Here is a 6,757-nt window from a genome sequence, read left to right on the forward strand (position 1 = left end):
GTTCTGTTATATTTTTTTTTTTCCATTCTGCTCTTCCCATATAAAACGCAATGATAAACAAAACCCCAAAACTGTACATAAGGACAGAAAGATACAATCCTTTTAAATGCATATGGAACAAAAGACCTTCAAGATTTAAAAAGGGGTTAATTAACATGTTAAGAGGGCGGGCGATGCGTTGATATGAACCATCTGCTATGTTAACTGATCTGCCAAAGCGAGGGATTAACTTCTAGCAGCACAACCAGGTTAAACATTGTTTATTAGCCCCTGCTTAAAACTCATCTTTGGTCTTTAGTAGATTGAAAAAAATGGCACCCATGAAAATGATAGAACCTAAGGCTTTCAGTTGCTTGTGTGTATATCCGATGGTCAAATAACAGAGTAGAATGTGTGCTTGTTAAATGTGTGCTAAAATAAAAATTGTTCCTTTTAATACAGGGTTCTAATGTTGGTCCAATAAATAAGGTCTTACAAAAGGGGACGGGGTCATGATGTTATGGGCCTCAGTGCAATATAAAGATCTTGTAGCGCACAAAAAGAATTGAATCTGTGAAATATACAGAAAAGCACAAACTCTACTAGGTCAAACTGACCATACAGACAGAGCTACTGAAGGCCGGCAAGAACTTTAGGCTTGGACTTCAGCCTCTGTGGAGTCACCATTCTCCTCTGTCTTCTGTTTCTTTGTTTTGACTGCCTCCTGAAAGCAGACGGGCAAAGATAAGACGTGGTAAAGATGATGGAAACATGTTGTGGAATGCGTCCGAAACCCGAACCCACCTCCTCTTCTGCTGGACCGTTTTCACGGGTTTCCCCATCTGCCTTTTCTTCAGCACCGTTCTCCTCCTCCTCCTCCTGCTTCTCCTGCCGTTAAAAATCAATTCAATTCAAGTTTATTTGTATAGCGCTTTTTACAAAATAAATCGTTACAAAGCAACTTTACAGGAAATTATGTTCTACAATATTAGTAGTAGCTAGTAGTTGTGCACCATTGGACAGGATTTTAGAAAAATAATAATAATAATACAAGACTTAGTCAGCTAGACGCTGAACTATCCAATATTATAAGTTATTATATGATTCAGTCACACATTTAACCAAAAAAAAAAACCAAACGTGTTTTTCAATAACCGGTTTTGTACTAGTAAAATATGTAATGATGACAAAGCCGAAGTCAGACTCACCCTCCTCATCATCTCCACCCTCTTCTTCCTCATTGGTTTTCCTCTTCCTTGTGTGAAGCACCATTAGTCTAAAACAGAGAAAACACTATTAGTGAAACGGATACCAAATTTGTTATATCACCAGACGATTTGCAAGTAATGTTAATAATTAACGATAATTACGAAAAGTGTATGGGAAGGTCAGTTATGTAAAAGCCATGTGCTGAGAACCACGTGCACAGCCTCAAAGCTGTCATCTCATAAGATGCATCTGTGGCAGTCAATTTGAACCCTAAACAAAGAGCAGCACGATGAAAGAAGGGGAGGGGGCCCTCTAACACCTGCACGGCAAGCGGGTACTCGGGGACAAAAACCACAAGGCCTGCTGGGAAATACTCAACGCTTACTGTTCCATTTCCATTGGCAGGTGCGTCTTCACTGCCGTTTTCCTTTGCAGCCTCCGCTGCCTCCTCAACCACCTCCTTCTTCTCTTTCAAGTCCTGAAACGAAGCAGAAGTTTATCGGTTAATAAATAAACCCCCTCTGACTGCATAAACAATACAGCATGTGATTATTTCATAGGTAGTAAAGGGGAAAGTTTGTTTCTTTGAGTTTCCTCCCCACACACACACACAGATGAGCCACAGACCACACACACACCAGCTGGCTGACTGCCTGTTAAAATACATTCAATGGCAAACCAACACCAGGGTCATGAAAACCGCCTCAGGTTTCGGCATTAAAAACACTTACTAAACTATGCAATCTTTTTTTTAACGTATATTAGTACGAACATCACGTAGTCGTAATGGTCACCTAATCATTAACTCAAGTGGACTAATATGAAATTACGTTGGAACTGAATATATGCGAACTGTTATTTAATGGGGAAATAAGTAAATCCGTTTTTGTGTGCGTGTGTTCTTTATCTGACACCTGCACCACAATAGATCTATTATATAGACGCCTTCGTGAATTAAATCTATTGTACCGACACACATGTCGAGGTCACTTAAGGCTATTTCGCGCCAACTGCCCCTTTTATTCCCCGGCAGGAACCGTGCACGCGCATGCGCGCACACGCGACGGGCTGGAAACAAAAGAGTGCAGAGCGCGCGCCAAGACAACGTGCTCGAGAGACCGGGGGCGGGAGGTGCGAGCGATTTACAGCACGCGGCGGCGATATTCCCGCCTATTCGAGCGGCGGAGATCAAGAGCCTTGACTTCACACAAACACACACACACACACACACACAATCAAAGAAAGAAAAAGAATGTAGCAGATGGTTCACCAATTCACTCCTTCCTCAACTTAACGTTAATGGGATATGATTACACGTTGAAATCAGTCCTCATAGAGTTTCTTATGACTTGTTTTTGAATGAAATGTGCGTAACGGTCGTCCATTTAACCAGTAACGTTAATTTTAACACGACTCGACGCGGGCTGTGAATAAACGAAAAGAAAAGATGCTGCTGTTCGAAATATTCTGTTTTAACGTTTTGTATTCTCGTTAAGTATAACATTTATCGCCAATTAAAATATCTCACTGACTTGTCGATTTTTCCTGTGTTTAATTAACGTAGACAGGTAACATTAGGTTCAATTTCTTCAAATACATAATTTTCAATCAAGCTTACCTTGGCGGTGATCTCTGTGGTGGTGGTCGTATCAACAGCGGTGTCAGCCATGGTGGTTTATAGAGATGTTTCAAAGAAAAACGTCCGAGAAACGCGTTAGAGGAGGTGGGATGAGGTAGGACACGGTCGAACAGGAGGAGGAAGAGTGAATCAAATCTGCCTGAACCTGAGAACTGAAAGAAGTGTCGAGAGCAGCAGCAATCTCACTGACATCTGATTGGACAGGATCGTGGCAACGTAAATCCGTTCTTCGATTTGATTGGAGGAGTCACTGTCAATTGTTTCATGACGTCCCGCCTCTTTAGTAATGCGCCCGTTTTGTCTTATTGGTGGAATATTTAATTTTACCTTTACCCGGTCTTTTAAAAATACTGCTATGAAGGTCAGGATTCATTCAAGCCATTCTGGTAACTTAAATATAAATATCTGACTTTTTATTTCTCTTTGTGTACATTTGAAGAAAATTCAAATGGAGCTTTTAGTTATTAAAAAAAATCTGTTGCTTTTGAGGAAGAGCTGTTTATATATATTTGCCACTATTTCCCATTCTTTTTGAAAACTGCAAATCGTTCACTAACCCCCCCCCCCCCCCCACCCCCCTCGTTATTTTTGACAAGATCACTTAATAACTGCTTTGTGTGGTTGGAACCTTCCTCCTAGCTTGCACAGATGAATGCAAGCTTCTTTGGGGTCTTTGTTTACAGCCACTGTTTCATTAGCATGTTGTATTCAGAGACCATTGTGTCCCAGATAGGAGACACACACCAGGCAGCCGTTTCATTCATAAAGAGAAGTCACACTAAGATGCTAACATGACTATTCCACATCATCAAACATCTCAAAACAGAAAACCAACTGATTTATGGCTTAAAAAGATAAGACACACAGTCATTTTGGCTTCTCCATCACAGGAAGACTATACCTGTTGCACAAGGAACAGATTAAGGCTGTGGTTAATAACGTTCCCTACCCTACTTCCCCTTTCAAGGGGTCAAACCCTGCCTCACATCTGTAATTCCTTAACAGGAGCAATACTCTAGTATACTAAACTTTAAATTATTTTAGTCAAAAATGTGGTGGAACATTTCTTTTGGGGTTTCCTTTGCACACACAGAGATAAACCCCCCTCTCTCATCCAGATCTGCCAAACCATGGTAACAAAGCCCACTTGGTGGTCACAGATGGTGTTGGCCTATGGTGTGCTCTGTTGGGGGTCAGCATGTAGTCTTCATTCTATCAGATGAAGTTTTAAGCAGTACTAGACCACTGATTTAAACCTCAGTTTTGACTCATGTAAATTAAAAACGTAATGAAAAAACGAAAATGGTGATTTGGAGACTAAAGCTTTATTCAGACTAGTTTTCCATATGAAATGCCGGTAAATTTGTGTTACTTTTCAGATGTACTCTAGTGAAATCTAACCCAACCGGAGAGGAATATAACTTTTTGCTTATATAAGATTTTCACGTTGTGTACAGATCCTCTAACTGCATGCCCTGTTCCCTTTCATAATGGATTTAGGAATTTCTGTGTAATAATAGTTTGTGGTTCAATAACTGCTGTCATCCCACACTATTATAAAGGATCCAAAATGGGGGTTTACACAGATATTCCATAGTGTTAAAAATAAACGTTCTTAAGTTGCATGAAGATCCTTTAACATTAATGGGACCTTTCCATTGTACAGACGATTATTGAAATGTCATTTACACTGAGAAATAATGGTTCTTTTTCACAGAGAGGTTTTTTGGGGAACCAAAAACATTTCTTCTATGGCATCAGTATGAAAAAAAAATCCTTTTGGAACCTTTATTTTAAAGAGTGAAGAAGAACCGTTTTTGGATTTCCCAAAATAACCTTTCAGTATAAAAAGAACCATTTCTGAGTGTGAAGACCATATGAAAAATCAAAATAAGCTTTTTTTTTTTTTGTGCAGCAGAATGTTTAAAGTTCTTAACGGACCCATAAATGCCAATAGCTCTTCTTTTTAAGAGGCCATCCAGTGTAAAAAAGGAAATGTAATAATTAAAATATCAACAATGAAAAAACGTGAAAAATGCACCAACATCACCAAATGGATTTGCAAAAACTCTTCTTGTTTGCCACTGGTCAGAAAAACCCTTTCTTCAAACTCATTGGCTGAGCAGATGTTGATGCTGAAGCAAAGAAGCAGTTCATGAAATGATAACATTAACAGCAATGCCATTCAATAAATGCATCCCAACAAAACAGTGCTTAGGAAAACACAAACACAAGACTTCATATTGACACGTGGATGTAATTGGCCCCCTGAGATGAAAGTGTTATATGCAGTCTTAATCTGAAGAGGTTTTAAGAGCTTGTGTTCAGATTGGTTTGGAGTTTGGCAGTTTGTCAGAGTGGGTGGAGACATGTCAGACTGACAGAAAATGAATTCAATCTCATGAAAGGCTTATTTGCGCTTGGACGTAAACTCAGTGGAACACATGCAAATAGAGGCTCTTTCATTGGGGAAATGATGACCATATGTAGCAGACACCGAAACAGCCGTCTGCTGCTGGAAGCCCATGATGTGTCTGCCGTACAAATCCAGACAAATAACAGACGGTTTTTTTTTTTTTTTAAAGAAAACACTACTTGTCCAAGTATTACTCATTCGCTGCCACTGGAAAATGGGAGCAAACGGAGAGGAGAGACTCTTTGTTAGGTCATTTCCTGTCGGTTTTTCTTTTTTCGTCTAGTAGACCCACAGCCTGCCCACGAACTAGATTTGTTTCCATGGATACTGGAACAATTCCAATGATTGCCTGCTGTTTTTTTAGTGTGCTCTTTGATGAAGGAAAGCCTTGGGATAACCAGACATGGGAAGAAGAAGAAAAGAGCCAGCACGTTCCTCTAATCCTCACATTTTCTTTCATAGCTACTCTTTCTTTTTTTTTTCTTTTTTTTTTCTGTTGAACACACAATAAGATATTTTGAAAGAATGTCAGTAACTAAATACTTTCTGGTAGCCACTTGCACCCATAGTATGGAAAGAAAACATTGTGGAACTCAATAGCTATGGTACATGGCAAAAATACTGTGGAAGTCAGTGGCTATGGCAATTAACAAAGGCAAAATTTCAGTGTAATTGCAAATAAAAATCTGAGATGTAATCAAAATCCACAAAATTTACTGTCTTAAAAGGATAGTTCACCTGAAAATAAAATAAAAATGTCATTACATGTGATTATTTAGCATTTATACTATATAATAGTTACTATTATATAGTATAGTAACAATACTATGGCAGTCAATGGCTACCAGTAGCTGTATGGTTATCAATAAATATCTTCTTTTGTGTTCCACAGAAGAAAAAAACTCATGCATGTCTCAAATGACAAAAGAGTGAGTAAACGACTATAGGGTTTAACATTTTTGGTGAACTGTCTCCCTTAATGCATGTTTCTGGCTATTTATCAGTAATGTCATTCCACTGCTTCTGAAACAACTTTACATTTCAGCTGACATCACAAATGCCTCTTACTTCTTACTTTTCACAATACAATTGGTTCCCACTGAATACAATCACATCCCATCTACATTTGTAAATTTTTAATATACCATTTCAACATCAGATTTTGACAAAAAAAGGGGGGTTCTGAACAGCATTTTAATAGAGCTGATGCACTACTATCTTTGATATTCAAAGCTATTTACAGTTCATCAGTGAGATAGACTACATTAATTAGTTGTAAAGCAAATCATAAACTCTTATCGAGTCAGAGATGGCATATATCATATATATATATTAAACTACAGGTTTCATAGTAACCTCAGATATGTGGTTACTATAGAGACTTGTCGTCAAAAGTCTGCAACTTCCCCTTTGGTGAAGGAAGTAATTTGTAGTTGCACATGAATTTTTGAGACAAAAGGCTGCAACCTGATCCTTGGAATCTAAGGGGCTTTAGGGGAGTTTGAGGAGGAGTT

The 6,757-nt window shown here is 38.8% G+C and overlaps 1 long non-coding RNA gene across 1 annotated transcript; it reads right to left on the bottom strand.

Moving 5' to 3' along the window:
* Positions 1-11: 11 nt before the first annotated feature.
* Positions 12-2,999, bottom strand: LOC113055417 (uncharacterized). The gene is made up of 5 exons (XR_003277526.1): positions 2,807-2,999; positions 1,574-1,666; positions 1,188-1,255; positions 784-867; positions 12-703 (listed from the first exon to the last, which is right to left on the bottom strand). It is a non-coding gene; the product is annotated as an uncharacterized LOC113055417 (long non-coding RNA).
* Positions 3,000-6,757: the final 3,758 nt, after the last annotated feature.

Source organism: Carassius auratus, chromosome 36 (assembly GCF_003368295.1).
Source record: "Carassius auratus strain Wakin chromosome 36, ASM336829v1, whole genome shotgun sequence".
Lineage (NCBI taxonomy): Eukaryota > Metazoa > Chordata > Actinopteri > Cypriniformes > Cyprinidae > Carassius > Carassius auratus.